Here is an 18,899-nt window from a genome sequence, read left to right on the forward strand (position 1 = left end):
GCAGATTGCAGGACGCACTTGGTACTATCAAACCAGCCCAACTTGGCACTGGTGCCACCTCTGGTCTGGGAACCATGCCGCGTATCGTGGATTCTAAGGAGCCAGCCGGCCACTCCCAGCCACAGGCCCCCAAACAGAAAGAACGGCGCTTTTCCCTGGAAAACAAAACTCGCCTGCCAACATTTTGATGGCAGATTGCAGGAGCCACTTGGTACTATCAAACCAGCCCAACTTGGCACTGGTGCCACCATGGGTCTGGTCACCATCCTGCCTATCGTAGCTTTTCAGGAGCCAGCCGGTCACTCCCAGCCATAGGCCCCCAGACACAAACCTCGGCCCGTTTCCCTGGCAAACAAAAGTAAGCTGCCCCGCTTCTGGATGGCAGATTGCAGGACACACTTGGTAGTATCAAACCAGCCCGACTTGGCACTGGTGCCACCTCTGGTCTGGGAACCATCCTGCGTATCGTGGATTCTAAGCAGCCAGCCGGCCACTCCCAGCCACAGGCCCCCAAACAAAAACAACGGCGCTTTTCCCTGGAAAACAAAACTCGCCTGCCAACATTTTGATGGCAGATTGCAGGAGCCACTTGGTACTATCAAATCAGCCCAACTTGGCACTGGTGCCACCATGCGTTTGGTCTCCATCCTGCCTATCGTAGCTTTTCAGGAGCCTGACGGTCACTCCCAGCTCTAGGTCCCCAGACAAAAACCTCGGCCCGTTTCCCTGGCATACAAAAGTAAGCTGCCCCGCTTCTGGATGGCAGATTGCAGGAACCACTTGGTACTATCAAAGCAGCCCGACTTGGCACTGGTGCCACCTCTGGTCTGGGAACCATCCTGCGTATCGTTCATTGTAAGGAGCCAGCCGGCCACTCCAGCCACAGGCCCCCAGACACAAACAACGGCGCTTTTCCCTGGAAAACAAAACTCGCCTGCCAACTTTTTGATGGCAGATTGCAGGAGCCACTTGGTACTATCAAATCAGCCCAACTTGGCACTGGTGCCACCATGGGTCTGGTCACCATCCTGCCTATCGTAGCTTTTCAGGAGCCAGCCGGTCACTCCCTGCCATAGGCCCCCAGACACAATACTCGGCCCGTTTCCCTGGCAAACAAAAGTAAGCTGCCCCGCTTCTGGATGGCAGATTGCAGGAACCACTTGGTACTATCAAACCAGCCCAACTTGGCACTGGTGCCACCTTGGGTCTGGGAACCATCCTGCGTATCGTGGATTCTAAGCAGCCAGCCGGCCACTCCCTGCCACACGCACCCAAACACAAACAACGGCGCTTTTCCCTGGAAAACAAAACTCGCCTGCCAACTTTTTGATGGCAGATTGCAGGAGCCACTTGGTACTATCAAATCAGCCCAACTTGGCACTGGTGCCACCATGGGTCTGGTCACCATCCTGCCTATCGTAGCTTTTCAGGAGCCAGCCGGTCACTCCCAGCCATAGGGCCCCAGAAAAAAACCTCGGCCATTTTCCCTGGCAAACAAAAGTAAGCTACCCCGCTTCTGCATGGCAGATTGCAGGAGCCACTTTGCAGCATCAAACTAGCCCGACTTGGCACTGGTGCCACCTTGGGTCTGGGAACCATCCTGCGTATCGTGGATTCCAATTAGCAAGCCGGCCACTCCCAGCCACAGGCCCCCAAACACAAACAACGGCGCTTTTCCCTGGAAATCAAAACTCGCCTGCCAACTTTTTGATGGCAGATTGCAGGAGCCACTTGGTACTATCAAACCAGCCCAACTTGGCACTGGTGCCACCGTGGGTCTGGTCACCATCCTGCCTATCGTAGCTTTTCAGGAGCCAGCCAAACACTCCCAGCCATAGGCCCCCAGACAAAAACCTCGGCCCGTTTCCCTGGCAAACAAAAGTAAGCTGCCCCGCTTCTGGATGGCAGATTGCAGGAACCACTTGGTACTATCAAACCAGCCCAATTTGGCACTGGTGCCACCTTGGGTCTGGGAACCATCCTGCGTATCGTGCATTCTAAGGAGCCAGCCGGCCACTCCCAGCCACAGGCCCCCAAATACAACAACAGCGCTTTTCCCTGGAAAACAAAACTCGCCTGCCAACATTTTGATGGCAGATTGCAGGAGGCACTTGGTACTATCAAATCAGCCCAACATGGCACTGGTGCCACCATGGGTCTGCTCACCATCCTGCCTATCGTAGCTGTTCAGGCGCCAGCCGGTCACTCCCAGCCATAGGCCCCCTGAGAAAAACCTCGGCCCTTTTCCCTGGAAAGCAAAAGTAAGCTGCCCCGCTTCTGGATGGCAGATTGCAGGAGCCACTTTGCACCATCAAACTGGCCCGACTTGTCACTGGTGCCACCTCTGGTCTGGGAACCATGCTGCGTATCGTGGATTCCAATTAGCAAGCCGGCCACTCCCAGCCACAGGCCCCCAAACACAAACAACGGCGCTTTTCCCAGGAAAACAAAACTCGCCTGCCAATTTTTTGATGGCAGATTGCAGGAGCCACTTGGTACTATCAAACCAGCCCAACTTGGCACTGGTGCCACCATGGGTCTGGTCACCATCCTGCCTATCGTAGCTTTTCAGGAGCCAGCCGGTCACTCCCAGCCATAGGCCCCCAGACACAAAGCTCGGCCCGTTTCCCTGGCAAACAAAAGTAAGCTGCCCCGCATCTGGACGGCAGATTGCAGGAATCACTTGGTACTATCAAACCAGCCCAACTTGGCAGTGGTTCCACCTTGGGTCTGGGAACCATCCTGCGTATCGTGGATTCAAAGGAGCCAGCCGGTCACTCCCAGCCACAGGCCCCCAAACACAATCAACGGCGCTTTTCCCTGGAAAACAAAACTCGTCTGCCAACATTTTGATGGCAGATTGCAGGAGCCACTTGCTACTATCAAATCAGCCCAACTTGGCACGGGTGCCACCATGGGTCTGGTCACCATCCTTCCTATCGTAGCTTTTCAGGAGCCAGCCGGTCCCTCCCTGCCATAGGCCCCCAGAGAAAAACCTCGGCCCGTTTCCCTGGCAAACAAAAGTAAGCTGCCCCGCTTCTGGATGGCAGATTGCAGGAGCCACTTTGCACCATCAAACTAGCTCGACTTGGCACTGGTGCCACCTCAGGTCTGGGAACCATGCTGCGTATCGTGGAGTCTAAGGAACCAGACGGCCACTCCAGCCACAGGCCCCCAGACACAAACAACGGCGCTTTTCCCTGGAAAACAAAACTCGCCTGCCAACATTTTGATGGCAGATTGCAGGATCCACTTGGTACTATCAAACCAGCCCAACTTGGCACTGGTGCCACCATGGGTCTGGTCACCATCCTGCCTATCGTAGCTTTTCAGGAGCCAGCCGGTCACTCCCAGCCATAGGCCCCAGACACAAAGCTCGGCCCGTTTCCCTGGCAAACAAAAGTAAGCTACCCCGCTTCTGGATGGCAGATTGCAGGAGCCACTTTGCAGCATCAAACTAGCCCGACTTGGCACTGGTGCCACCTCTGGTCTGGGAACCATCCTGCGTATCGTGGATTCTAATTAGCCAGCCGGCCACTCCCAGCCACAGGCCCCCAAACACAAAGAACGGCGCTTTTCCCTGGAAAACAAAACTCGCCTGCCAACATTTTGATGGCAGATTGCAGGAGCCACTTGGTACTATCAAATAAGCCCAACTTGGCACTGGTGCCACCATGGGTCTGGTCACCATCCTGCCTATCGTAGCTTTTCAGGAGCCAGCAGGTCACCCCCAGCCATAGGCCCCGAGAAAAAAACCTCGGCCCGTTTCCCTGGCAAAAAAAAGTAAGCTACCCCGCTTCTGGATGGCAGATTGCAGGACGCACTTGGTAGTATCAAACCAGCCCGACTTGTCACTGGTGCCACCTCTGGTCTGGGAACCATGCCGCGTATCGTGGATTCTAAGGAGCCAGCCGGCCACTCCCAGCCACAGGCGCCCAAACACATACAACGGCGCTTTTCCCTGGAAAACAAAACTCGCCTGCCAACTTTTTGATGGCGGATTGCAGGAGCCACTTGGTACTATCAAAGCAGCCCAACTTGTCACTGGTGCCACAATGGAAGTGGTCATCATCCTGCCTATCGTAGCTTTTCAGGACCTCGCCGGTCACTCCCAGCCATAGGCGCCCAGACACAAAGCTCGGCCCGTTTCCCTGGCACACAAAAGTAAGCTGCCCCGCTTCTGGATGGCAGATTGCAGGAACCACTTGGTACTATAAAACCAGCCCAACTTGGCACTGGTGCCACCTCTGGTCTGGGAACCATCCTGCGTATCGTGGATTCTAAGGAGCCAGCCGGTCACTCCAGCCACAGGCCCCCAAACACAAACAACGGCGCTTTTCCCTGGAAAACAAAACTCGCCTGCCAACTTTTTGATGGCAGATTGCAGGAGCCACTTGGTACTATCAAACCAGCCCAACTTGGAACTGGTGCCACCTTGGGTCTGGGAACCATGCTGCGTATCGCAGATTCTAAGGCGCCAGTCGGCCACTCCCAGCCACAAGCCCCCAAACACAAACAACGGCGCTTTTCTCTGGCAAACAAAACTCAACTGCCCCTCTTCTGGATGGCAAATTGCAGGACGCACTTGGTACTATAAAAACAGCCCGACTTGGCACTGGTGCCACCTTGGGTCTGGGAACCATCGTGCGTATCGATCTTTTTAATGAGACAGCTGGCCACTCCCAGCCATATGCCCCCGAACACAACCCACGGCCCTGTCCTCTGGCAATCAAAACTCAGCTGCACCGCTTCTGGATGGCAGATTGCAGGAGCCACTTGGTACTATCAAACCAGCACGACTTGGCACTGGTGCCACCTTGGGTCTGGGAACCATCCTGCGTATTGTGGATTGTCAGGAGCCAGCTGAACACTCTCGGCCACAGACCCCAATCAAAAACAACGGCCCGTTTCACAGGCAAACAAAACTCAGCTGCCCCGCTTCTGGATGGGAGATTGCAGGAGGCACTTGACACTGTGAAACCAGCCCCACTTGGCACTGGTGCCACCTTGGGTCTGGGAACCATGCTGCGTATCATGGATTTTCAGGAGCCAGCCGGCCACTCCCAGCCATAGGCCCCCAAACAAAAACCACAGCCTTTTTCTCTGGCAAACAAAATTCAGCTGCCCCACTTCTGGATGGCAGATTGCAGGAGCCACTTGGGACTATCACACCAGCACAACATGGCACTGGTGCCACCTTGGATCTGGGAACCATCCGGCGTATAGTGGATTTTCAGGGGTCAGCCGGTCACTCTCAGCCATAGGCCCCAAACACAAACCACGGCCCTTTTCTCTGGAAAACAAAACTCAACTGCCCCTCTTCTGGATGGCAGATTGCAGGAGACACTGGGTACTATGAAACCAGCCCTACTTGGCACTGGTGCCACCTTGGGTCTGGGAACCATGCTGCGTATCATGGATTTTCAGGAGCCAGCCGTCCACTGCCAGCCACAGGCCCCGAAACACAAACAACAGCCTTTTTCTCTGGCAAACAAAATTCAGCTGCCCCGCTTCTGGATGGCAGATTGCAGGAACCACTTGGTACTAACAAACCAGCCCGACTTGGCACTGGTGCCACCTTGGGTCTGGGAACCATCCTGCGTATCGTGGATTCTAAGGAGCCAGCTGGCCACTCCCAGCCACAGGCCCCAAAACACACACAACGGCGCTTTTCCCTGGAAAACAAAACTCGCCTGCCAACTTTTTGATGGCAGATTGCAGGAGCCACTTGGTACTATCAAACCAGCCCAACTTGGCACTGGTGCCACCATGGGTCTGGTCACCATCCTGCCTATCGTAGCTTTTCAGGAGCCAGCCGGTCACTCCCAGCCATAGGCCCCCAGACACAAACCTCGGCCTGTTTCCCTGGCACACAAAAGTAAGCTACCGCACTTCTGGATGGCAGATTGCAGGAGCCACTTTGCACCATCAAACCAGCCCGACTTGGCACTGGTGCCACCTCTGGTCTGGGAACCATGCCGCGTATCGTGGATTCTAAGGAGCCAGCCGGCCACTCCCAGCCACAGGCCTCCAAACACAAACAACGGCGCTTTTCCCTGGAAAACAAAACTCGCCTGCCAACATTTTGATGGCAGAGTGCAGGAGCCACTTGGTACTATCAAACCAGCCCAACTTGGCACTGGTGCCACCATGGGTCTGGTCACCATCCTGCCTATCGTAGCTTTTCAGGAGCCAGCCCTTCACTCCCAGCCATAGGCCCCCAGAAAAAAACCTCGGTCCGTTTCCCTGGAAAACAAAAGTAAGCTGCCCTGCTTCTGGATGGCAGATTGCAGGAGCCACTTGGTGTTATCAAACCAGCCCGACTTGGCACTGGTGCCACCTTGGGTCTGGGAACCATCCTGCGTATCGTGTGTTCTAAGGAGCCAGCCGGCCACTCCCAGCCACAGTCCCCCAAACACAAACAATGGAGCTTTTCCCTGGAAAACAAAACTCGCCTGCCAACTTTTTGATGGCAGATTGCAGGAGCCACTTGGTACTATCAAACCAGCCCAACTTGGCACTGGTGCCACCATGGGTCTGGTCACCATCCTGCCTATCGTAGCTTTTCAGGAGCCAGCCGGTCACTCCCAGCCATAGGTCCCCAGACAAATACCTCGGCCCGTTTCCCTGGCAAACAAAAGTAAGCTGCCCCGCTTCTGGATGGCAGATTGCAGGAGCCACTTGGTACTATCAAACCAGCCCAACTTGACACTGGTGCCACCTTGGCTCTGGGAACCATGCTGCGTAACCCGGATTCTAAGACGACAGGGAGCCACTGCCAGCCACCGGCCTCCAAACAAAATCAACGGCGCTTTTCCCTGGAAAACAAAACTCGCCTGACATCTTTTAGATGGCAGATTTCAGGAGCCAGTTGGTACCATCAAACCAGCCCAACTTGGCACTGGTGCCACCTTGGGTCTGGGAACCATCCTGCCTATTGTTGCTTTTCAGGAGCCAGCCGGTCACTCCTAGCCCTAGGCCCCAAGTCATAAACCTCGGCCCGTTTCCCTGGTACACAAATGTAAGCTACCCCGCTTCAGGATGGCAGATTGCAGGAGCCACTTTTCACCATCAAACCAGCCCGACGTGGCACTGGTGCCACCTTGGGTCTGGGAACCATCCTGCGTATCGTGTGTTCTAAGGAGCCAGCCGGCCACTCCCACCCACAGACCCCCAAACACAAACAACGGCGCTTTTCCCTGGAAAACAAAACTCGCCTGACAACTTTTTGATGGCAGATTGCAGGAGCCACTTGGTACTATCAAACCAGCCCAACTTGGCACTGGTGCCACCATGGGTCTGGTCACCATCCTGCCTATCGTAGCTTTTCAGGAGCCAGCCGGTCACTCCCAGCCATAGGCCCCCAGACACAAAGCTCGGCCCGTTTCCCTGGCAAACAAAAGTAAGCTGCCCCGCTTCTGCATGGCAGATTGCAGGACGCGCTTGGTAGTATCAAACCAGCCCAACTTGGCACTGGTGCCACCTCTGGTCTGGGAACCATCCTGCGTATCGTGGATTCTAATTAGCCAGCCGGTCACTCCAGCCACAGGCCCCCAGACACAAACAACGGCGCTTTTCCCTGGAAAACAAAACTCGCCTGCCAACTTTTTGATGGCAGATTGCAGGAGCCACTTGGTACTATCAAATCAGCCCAACTTGGCACTGGTGCCACCATGGGTCTGGTCACCATCCTGCCTATCGTAGCTTTTCAGGAGCCAGCCGGTCACTCCCAGCCATAGGCCCCCAGTCACAAACCTCGGCCCGTTTCCCTGGCAAAGAAAAGTAAGCTACCCCGCTTCTGGATGGCAGATTGCAGGAGCCACTTGGTACTATCAAACCAGCCCAACTTGGAACTGGTTCCACCTTGGGTCTGGGAACCATGCTGCGTATCGCAGATTCTAAGGCGCCAGTCGGCCACTCCCAGCCACAAGCCCCCAAACACAAACAACGGCGCTTTTCTCTGGCAAACAAAACTCAACTGCCCCTCTTCTGGATGGCAAATTGCAGGACGCACTTGGTAGTATAAAAACAGCCCAACTTGGCACTGGTGCCACCTTGGGTCTGGGAACCATCGTGCGTATCGATCTTTTTAATGAGACAGCCGGCCACTCCCAGCCATATGCCCCCGAACACAACCCACGGCCCTGTCCTCTGGCAATCAAAACTCAGCTGCACCGCTTCTGGATGGCAGATTGCAGGAGCCACTTGGTACTATCAAACCAGCACGACTTGGCACTGGTGCCACCTTGGGTCTGGGAACCATCCTGCGTATTGTGGATTGTCAGGAGCCAGCTGAACACTCTCGGCCACAGACCCCAATCAAAAACAACGGCCCGTTTCACAGGCAAACAAAACTCAGCTGCCCCGCTTCTGGATGGGAGATTGAAGGAGGCACATGACACTGTGAAACCAGCCCCACTTGGCACTGGTGCCACCTTGGGTCTGGGAACCATGCTGCGTATCATGGATTTTCAGGAGCCAGCCGGCCACTCCCAGCCATAGGCCCCCAAACAAAAACCACAGCCTTTTTCTCTGGCAAACAAAATTCAGCTGCCCCACTTCTGGATGGCAGATTGCAGGAGCCACTTGGGACTATCACACCAGCACAACATGGCACTGGTGCCACCTTGGATCTGGGAACCATCCGGCGTATAGTGGATTTTCAGGGGTCAGCCGGTCACTCTCAGCCATAGGCCCCAAACACAAACCACGGCCCTTTTCTCTGGAAAACAAAACTCAACTGCCCCTCTTCTGGATGGCAGATTGCAGGAGACACTGGGTACTATGAAACCAGCCCTACTTGGCACTGGTGCCACCTTGGGTCTGGGAACCATGCTGCGTATCATGGATTTTCAGGAGCCAGCCGTCCACTGCCAGCCACAGGCCCCGAAACACAAACAACAGCCTTTTTCTCTGGCAAACAAAATTCAGCTGCCCCGCTTCTGGATGGAAGATTGCAGGAACCACTTGGTACTAACAAACCAGCCCGACTTGGCACTGGTGCCACCTCTGGTCTGGGAACCATCCTGCGTATCGTGGATTCTAAGGAGCCAGCTGGCCACTCCCAGCCACAGGCCCCAAAACACACACAACGGCGCTTTTCCCTGGAAAACAAAACTCGCCTGCCAACTTTTTGATGGCAGATTGCAGGAGCCACTTGGTACTATCAAACCAGCCCAACTTGGCACTGGTGCCACCATGGGTCTGGTCACCATCCTGCCTATCGTAGCTTTTCAGGAGCCAGCCGGTCACTCCCAGCCATAGGCCCCCAGACACAAACCTCGGCCTGTTTCCCTGGCACACAAAAGTAAGCTACCGCACTTCTGGATGGCAGATTGCAGGAGCCACTTTGCACCATCAAACCAGCCCGACTTGGCACTGGTGCCACCTCTGGTCTGGGAACCATGCTGCGTATCGTGGATTCTAAGGAGCCAGCCGGCCACTCCCAGCCACAGGCCTCCAAACACAAACAACGGCGCTTTTCCCTGGAAAACAAAACTCGCCTGCCAACATTTTGATGGCAGAGTGCAGGAGCCACTTGGTACTATCAAACCAGCCCAACTTGGCACTGGTGCCACCATGGGTCTGGTCACCATCCTGCCTATCGTAGCTTTTCAGGAGCCAGCCCTTCACTCCCAGCCATAGGCCCCCAGAAAAAAACCTCGGTCCGTTTCCCTGGAAAACAAAAGTAAGCTGCCCTGCTTCTGGATGGCAGATTGCAGGAGCCACTTGGTGTTATCAAACCAGCCCGACTTGGCACTGGTGCCACCTTGGGTCTGGGAACCATCCTGCGTATCGTGTGTTCTAAGGAGCCAGCCGGCCACTCCCAGCCACAGTCCCCCAAACAAAAACAATGGCGCTTTTCCCTGGAAAACAAAACTGGCCTGCCAACATTTTGATGGCAGATTGCAGGAGCCACTTGGTACTATCAAACCAGCCCAACTTGGCACTGGTGCCACCATGGGTCTGGTCACCATCCTGCCTATCGTAGCTTTTCAGGAGCCAGCCGGTCACTCCCAGCCATAGGTCCCCAGACAAATACCTCGGCCCGTTTCCCTGGCAAACAAAAGTAAGCTGCCCCGCTTCTGGATGGCAGATTGCAGGAGCCACTTGGTACTATCAAACCAGCCCAACTTGACACTGGTGCCACCTTGGCTCTGGGAACCATGCTGCGTAACCCGGATTCTAAGACGACAGGCAGCCACTGCCAGCCACCGGCCTCCAAACAAAATCAACGGCGCTTTTCCCTGGAAAACAAAACTCGCCTGACATCTTTTAGATGGCAGATTGCAGGAGCCAGTTGGTACCATCAAACCAGCCAAACTTGGCACTGGTGCCACCTTGGGTCTGGGAACCATCCTGCCTATTGTTGCTTTTCAGGAGCCAGCCGGTCACTCCTAGCCCTAGGCCCCCAGTCATAAACCTCGGCCCGTTTCCCTGGTACACAAATGTAAGCTACCCCGCTTCAGGATGGCAGATTGCAGGAGCCACTTTTCACCATCAAACCAGCCCGACGTGGCACTGGTGCCACCATGGGTCTGGTCACCATCCTGCCTATCGTAGCTTTTCAGGAGCCAGGCTGTCACTCCCAGCCATAGGCCCCCAGACACAAACCTCGGCCCGTTTCCCTGGCAAACAAAAGTAAGCTGCCCCGCTTCTGCATGGCAGATTGCAGGTGCTATTTAGTACTATCAAACCAGCCCGACTTGGCACTGGTGCCACCTCTGGTCTGGGAACCATCCTGCCTATCGTGGATTTTCAGGGGCCAGACGGCCACTATCAGCCATATGCCCCCAAAAACAAACCACGGCCCTTTTCTCTGGTAAACAAAACTCAACTGACCCTCTTCTGGATGGCAAATTTTAGGACGCACTTTGTACTACGAAAACCGCCCGACTTGGCACTGGTGCCACCTTGGGTCAGGGAACCATCCTGCCTATCGTAGCTTTTTAAGGAGCCAGCAGGCACGCCCAGCCATATAGCCCCAAAAACAAACCACAGACCATTTCTCTTGGAAACAAAAATCCGCTGCCCCGCGTCAGGATGGCAGATTGCAGGAGCCACTTTGCACCATCAAACCACCCCGACTTGGCACTGGTGCCATCTTGGATCTGGGAACCATCCTGCCTATCGTAGCTTTTCAGGAGCCAGCCGGTCACTCCCAGCCATAGGCCCCCAGACACAAACCTCGGACCGTTTCCCTGGCAAACAAAATTAAGCTGCCCCGATTCTGGATGGCAGAGTGCAGGACGCACTTGGTAGTGTCAAACCAGCCCGACTTGGCACTGGTGCCACCTTGGGTCTGGGAACCATCCTGCGTATCGTGGATTCTAAGCAGCCACCCGGCCACTCTGAGCCACAGGTCCCCAAACACAAACAACGGCGCTTTTCCCTGGAAAACAAAACTCGCCTGCCAACATTTTGATGGCAGATTGCAGGAGCCACTTGGTACTATCAAACCAGCCCAACTTGGCACTGGAGCCACCATGGGTCTGGTCACCATCCTGCCTATCGTAGCTTTTCAGGAGCCAGCCGGTCACTCCCAGCCATAGGCCCCCAGACACAAACCTCGGCCCGTTTCCCTGGAAAACAAAAGTAAGCTGCCCCGATTCTGGATGGCAGATTGCAGGAGCCACTTGGTACTATGAAATCAGCCCAACTTGGCACTGGTGCCACCATGGGTCTGGTAAACATCCTGCCTATCGTAGCTTTTCAGGAGCCAGCCGGTCACTCCCAGCCATAGGCCCCCAGACACAAACCTCGGCCCGTTTCCCTGGCAAACAAAAGTAAGCTGCCCCGCTTTTGGATGGCTGATTGCAGGATGCACTTGGTACTATCAAACCAGCCCGACTTGGCCCTGGTGCCACCTTGGCTCTGGGAACCATGCTGCGTAACCTAGATTCTACGAGGACAGGCGGCCACTGCCTGCCACAGGCCTCTAAACAAAAGCAACGGCGCTTTTCCCTGGAAAACAAAACTCGCCTGACAACTTTTTGATGGCAGATTGCAGGAGCCACTTGGTACTATGAAACCAGCCCAATTTTGCACTGGTGCCACCTTGGCTCTGGGAACCATCCTACGTATCCTGGGTTCAAAGGAGGCAGCCGGCCACTCCCAGCCACAGGCCTCTAAACAAAAACAACGGCGCTTTTCCCTGGAAAACAAAACTCGCCTGACAACTTTTTGATGGCAGATTGCAGGAGCCACTTGGTACTATCAAACGAGCCCAACTTGGCACTGGTGCCACCATGGATTTGGTCACCATCCTGCCTATCGTAGCTTTTCAGGAGCCAGCCGGTCACTCCCAGCCATAGGCCCCCTGACAAATACCTCGGCCCGTTTCCCTGGCAAACAAAAGTAAGCAGCCCCGCTTCTGGATGGCAGATTGCAGGAGCCACATGGTACTATCAAACCAGGCCAACATGGCACTTGTGCCACCTTGGTTCTGTGTACCATCCTGCCTATCGTGGCTTTTCAGGGGCCAGCCGGCCACTCTCAACCATATGCCCCCAAACATATACCACGGCCCTTTTCTCTGGCAAACAGAACTCAACTGCCCCTCTTCTGGATGGCAAATTGCAGGACGCACTTGGTACTACGAAAACAGCCCGACTTGGCACTGATGCCACCTTGGGTCAGGGAACAATCCTGCGTATCGAGCTTTTTAAGGAGCCAGCCGGCCACGTCCAGCCATATACCCCCAAAAAAAAACCACGGAACTTTTCTCCAGCAAACAAAAATCCGCTGCCCCGCGTCTGGATGGCAGATTGCAGGAGCTATTTAGTATCATCAAACCAGCCCGACTTGGCACTGGTGCCACCATGAGTCTGGTAACCATCCTGCCTATCGTAGCTTTTCAGGAGCCAGCCGGTCACTCCCAGCCATAGGCCCCCAGTCACAAACCTCGGCCCGTTTCCCTGGCAAACAAAAGTAAGCTACCCCGCTTCTGGATGGCAGATTGCAGGAACCACTTTGCACCATCAAACCAGCCCGACTTGGCACTGGTGCCACCTCTGGTCTGGGAACCATCCTGCGTATCGTGGATTCTAAGGAGACAGCCGGCCACTCCCACCCACAGGCCCCCAAACACAAACAACGGCGCTTTTCCCTGGAAAACAAAACTCGCCTGCCAACTTTTTGATGGCAGATTGCAGGAGCCACTTGGTACTATCAAACCAGCCCAACTTGGCACTGGTGCCACCATGGGTCTGGTCACCATCCTGCCTATCGTAGCTTTTCAGGAGCCAGCCAAACACTCCCAGCCATAGGCCCCCAGACAAAAACCTCGGCCCGTTTCCCTGGCAAACAAAAGTAAGTTATCCCGCTTCTGGATGGCAGATTGCAGGAACCACTTTGCACCATCAAACCAGCCCGACTTGGCACTGGTGCCACCTCTGGTCTGGGAACCATCCTGCGTATCGTGGATTCTAAGGAGCCAGCCGGCCACTCCCAGCCACAGGCCCCCAAACACAAACAACGGCGCTTTCCCTGGATAACAAACTCGCCTGCCAACTTTTTGATGGCAGATTGCAGGAGCCACTTGGTACTATCAAACCAGCCCAACTTGGCACTGGTGCCACCATGGGTCTGGTCACCATCCTGCCTATCGTAGCTTTTCAGGAGCCAGGCGGTCACTCCCAGCCATAGGCCCCCAGACAAAAACCTCGGCCCGTTTCCCTGGCAAACAAAAGTAAGCTGCCCCGCTTCTGGATGGCAGATTGCAGGACGCACTTGGTACTATCAAACCAGCCCAACTTGGCACTGGTGCCACCTCTGGTCTGGGAACCATGCCGCGTATCGTGGATTCTAAGGAGCCAGCCGGCCACTCCCAGCCACAGGCCCCCAAACACAAACAACGGCGCTTTTCCCTGGAAAACAAAACTCGCCTGCCAACTTTTTGAGGGCAGATTGCAGGAGCCACTTGGTACTATCAAACCAGCCCAACTTGGCACTGGTGCCACCATGGGTCTGGTCACCATCCTGCCTATCGTAGCTTTTCAGGACCTAGCCGGTCACTCCAAGCCATAGGCGCCCAGACACAAAGCTCGGCCCGTTTCCCTGGCAAACAAAAGTAAGCTACCCCGCTTCTGGATGGCAGATTGCAGGAGCCACTTTGCACCATCAAACTAGCCCGACTTGGCACTGGTGCCACCTCAGGTCTGGGAACCATCCTGCGTATCGTTCATTGTAAGGAGCCAGCCGGCCACTCCAGCCACCGGCCCCCAGACACAAACAACGTCGCTTTTCCCTGGAAAACAAAACTCGCCTGCCAAATTTTTGATGGCAGATTGCAGGAGCCACTTGGTACTATCAAATCAGCCCAACTTGGCACTGGTGCCACCATGGGTCTGGTCACCATCCTGCCTATCGTAGCTTTTCAGGAGCCAGCCGGTCACTCGCAGCCATAGGCCCCCAGACACAATACTCGGCCCGTTTCCCTGGCAAACAAAAGTAAGCTACCCCGCTTCTGGATGGCAGATTGCAGGAACCACTTGGTACTATCAAACCAGCCCAACTTGGCACTGGTGCCACCTCTGGTCTGGGAACCATCCTGCGTATTGTGGATTCTAAGCAGCCAGCCGGCCACTCCCTGCCACAGGCACCCAAACACAAACAACGGCGCTTTTCCCTGGAAAACAAAACTCGCCTGCCCACTTTTTGATGGCGGATTGCAGGAGCCACTTGGTACTATCAAACCAGCCCAACTTTGCACTGGTGCCACCATGGGTCTGGTCACCATCCTGCCTATCGTAGCTTTTCAGGACCTAGCAGGTCACTCCCAGCCATAGGCGCCCAGACACAAAGCTCGGCCCGTTTCCCTGGCGAACAAAAGTAAGCTGCCCCGCTTCTGGATGGCAGATTGCCGGAGCCACTTGGTACTATCAAACCAGCCCGACTTGGCACTGGTGCCACCTCTGGTCTGGGAACCATGCTGCGTATCGTGGATTCTAAGGAGCCAGCCGGCCACTCCCAGCCACAGGCCCCCAAACACAAACAACGGCGCTTTTCCCTGGAAAACAAAACTCGCCTGCCAACATTTTGATGGCAGATTGCAGGAGCCACTTGCTACTATCAAATCAGCCCAACTTGGCACTGGTGCCACCATGGGTCTGGTCACCATCCTGCCTGTTGTAGCTGTTCAGGCGCCAGCCGGTCACTCCCAGCCATAGGCCCCCAGAGAAAAACCTCGGCCCGTTTCCCTGGGAAACAAAAGTAAGCTGCCCCGCTTCTGGATGGCAGATTGCAGGAGCCACTTTGCACCATCAAACCAGCCCAACTTGGCACTGGTGCCACCTCTGGTCTGGGAACCATGCCGCGTATCGTGGATTCTAAGGAGCCAGCCGGCCACTCCCAGCCATAGGCCCCCAAACAGAAACAACGGCGCTTTTCCCTGGAAAACAAAACTCGCCTGCCAACTTTTTGATGGCAGATTGCAGGAGCCACTTGGTACTATCAAATCAGCCCAACTTGGCACTGGTGCCACCATGGGTCTGGTCACCATCCTGCCTATCGTAGCTTTTCAGGACCTAGCCGGTCACTCCAAGCCATAGGCGCCCAGACACAAAGCTCGGCCCGTTTCCCTGGCAAACAAATGTAAGCTGTCCCGCTTCTGGATGGCAGATTGCAGGATCCACTAGGTATTATCAAACCAGCCCGACTTGGCACTGGTGCCACCTCTGGTCTGGGAACCATCCTGCGTATCGTGGATTCTAAGCAGCCAGGCGGCCACTCCCAGCCACAGGCCCCCAAACACAAACAACGGCGCTTTTCCCTGGAAAACAAAACTCGCCTGCCAACATTTTGATGGCAGATTGCAGGAGCCACTTGGTACTATCAAACCAGCCCAACTTGGCACTGGTGCCACCATGGGTCTGCTCACCATCCTGCCTATCGTAGCTTTTCAGGAGCCAGCCGGTCACTCCAAGCCATAGGCCCCCAGACAAAAACCTCGGCCCGTTTCCCTGGCAAAGAATAGTAAGCTGCCCCGCTTCTGGATGGCAGATTGCAGGAGCCACTTTGCACCATCAAACTAGCCAGACTTGGCACTTGTGCCACCTCTGGTCTGGGAACCATCCTGCGTATCGTGGATTCTAAGGAGCCAGCCGGCCACTCCAAGCCACAGGCCCCCAAACACAAACAACGGCGCTTTTCCCTGGAAAACAAAACTCGCCTGCCAAATTTTGATGGCAGATTGCAGGAGCCACTTGGTACTATCAAACCAGCCCAACTTGGCACTGCTGCCACCATGGGTCTGGTCACCATCCTGCCTATCTTAGCTTTTCAGGTCCTAGCCGGTCACTCCCAGCCATAGGCCCCCAGACACAAAGCTCGACCCGTTTCCCTGGCAAACAAAAGTAAGCTGCCCCGCTTCTGGATGGAAGATTGCAGGAGCCACTTGGTACTATCAAACCAGTCCAACTTGGCACTGGTGCCACCTTGGGTCTGGGAACCATCCTGCGTATCGTGGATTCTAAGGAGCCAGCCGGTCACTCCCAGCCACAGGCCCCCAAACACAAACAACGGCGCTTTTCCCTGGAATACAAAACCCGCCTGCCAACGTTTTGATGGCAGATTGCAGGAGCCACTTGGTACTATCAAATCAGCCCAACTCGGCACTGGTGCCACCATGGGTCTGGTCACCATCCTGCCTATCATAGCTTTTCAGGAGCCAGCCGGTCCCTCTCTGCCATAGGGCCCCAGAGAAATCCTCGGCCAGTTTCCCTGGCAAAAAAAAGTAACCTACCCCGCTTCTGGATGGCAGATTGCAGGAGCCACTTTACACCATCAAACTAGCCCGACTTGGCACTGGTGCCACCTCAGGTCTGGGAACCATCCTGCGTATCGTGGATTCTAAGGAGCCAGCCGGCCACTCCAGCCACAGGCCCCCAAACACAAACAACGGCGCTTTTCCCTGGAAAACAAAACTCGCCTGCCAACATTTTGATGGCAGATTGCAGGAGCCACTTGGTACTATCAAACCAGCCCAACTTGACACTGGTGCCACCATGGGTCTGGTCACCATCCTGCCTATCTTAGCTTTTCAGGAGCCAGCCGGTCACTCCCAGCCATAGGCCCCCAGACACAAAGCTCGGCCCGTTTCCCTGACAAACAAAAGTAATCTGTCCCGCTTCTGGATGGCAGATTCCAGGAGCCACTTGGTACTATCAAATCAGCCCAACTTGGCACTGGTGCCACCTCTGGTCTGGGAACCATCCTGCGTATCGTGGATTCTAATTAGCCATCCGTCCACTCCCAGCCACAGGCCCCCAAACGCAAACAACGGCGCTTTACCCTGGAAAACAAAACTCGTCTGCCAACTTTTTGATGGCAGATTGCCGGAGCCACTTGGTACTATCAAACCAGCCCAACTTGGCACTCTTGCCACCTTGGGTCTGGGAACCATGCTGCGTATCGTGGATTATAAGGAGCCAGCCGGCCACTCCCTGCCACAGGCCCCCAAACAGAAACAACGGCGCTTTTCCCTGGAAAACATAATTCCCCGGCCAACTATTTGATGGCAGATTGCAGGAGCCACTTGGGACTATCAAATCAGCCCAACTTGGCACTGGTGCCACCTCAGGTCTGGGAATCATCCTGCCTATCGTAGCTTTTCAGGAGCCAGCCGGTCACTCCCAGCCATAGGCGCCCAGACACAAAGCTCGGCCCGTTTCCCTGGCAAACCAAAGTAAGCTGCCCCGCTTCTTGATGGCAGATTGCAGGAACCACTTTTCACCATCAAAGTAGCCCGACTTGGAACTGGTGCCACCTCTGGTCTGGGAACCATGCTGCGTATCGTGGATTCTAAGGAGCCAGCCGGCCACTCCCAGCCACAGGCCCCCAAACACAAACAACGGCGCTTTTCCCTGGAAAACAAAAGTCGCCTGCCAACTTTTTGATGGCAGATTGCAGGAGCCACTTGCTACTATCAAATCAGCCCAACATGGCACTGGTGCCACCATGGGTCTGGTCACCATCCTGCCTATCGTAGCTTTTCAGGAGCCAGCCGGTCACTCCCAGCCATAGGCCCCCAGACAAAAACCTCGGCCCGTTTCCCTGGCAAACAAAAGTAAGCTGCCCCGCTTCTGCATGGCAGATTGCAGGAACCACTTGGTATTATAAAACCAGCCCGACTTGGCACTGGTGCCACCTCTGGTCTGGGAACCATCCTGCGTATCGTGGATTCTAATTAGCCATCCGTCCACTCCCAGCCACAGGCCCCCAAACGCAAACAACGGCGCTTTACCCTGGAAAACAAAACTCGTCTGCCAACTTTTTGATGGCAGATTGCCGGAGCCACTTGGTACTATCAAAGCAGCCCAACTTGGCACTCTTGCCACCTTGGGTCTGGGAACCATGCTGCGTATCGTGGATTATAAGGAGCCAGCCGGCCACTCCCTGCCACAGGCCCCCAAACAGAAACAACGGCGCTTTTCCCTGGAAAACATAATTCCCCGGCCAACTATTTGATGGCAGATTGCAGGAGCCACTTGGGACTATCAAATCAGCCCAACTTGGCACTGGTGCCACCTCAGGTCTGGGAACCATCCTGCCTATCGTAGCTTTTCAGGAGCCAGCCGGTCACTCCCAGCCATAGGCGCCCAGACACAAAGCTCGGCTCGTTTCCCTGGCAAACCAAAGTAAGCTGCCCCGCTTCTTGATGGCAGATTGCAGGAACCACTTTTCACCATCAAAGTAGCCCGACTTGGAACTGGTGCCACCTCTGGTCTGGGAACCATGCTGCGTATCGTGGATTCTAAGGAGCCAGCCGGCCACTCCCAGCCACAGGCCCCCAAACACAAACAACGGCGCTTTTCCCTGGAAAACAAAACTCGCCTGCCAACTTTTTGATGGCAGATTGCAGGAGCCACTTGGTACTATCAAACCAGCTCAACTTGGCA

The sequence above is a fragment of the Melospiza melodia genome, chromosome 5 (assembly GCF_035770615.1).
Source record: "Melospiza melodia melodia isolate bMelMel2 chromosome 5, bMelMel2.pri, whole genome shotgun sequence".
NCBI classification, from domain to species: domain Eukaryota; kingdom Metazoa; phylum Chordata; class Aves; order Passeriformes; family Passerellidae; genus Melospiza; species Melospiza melodia.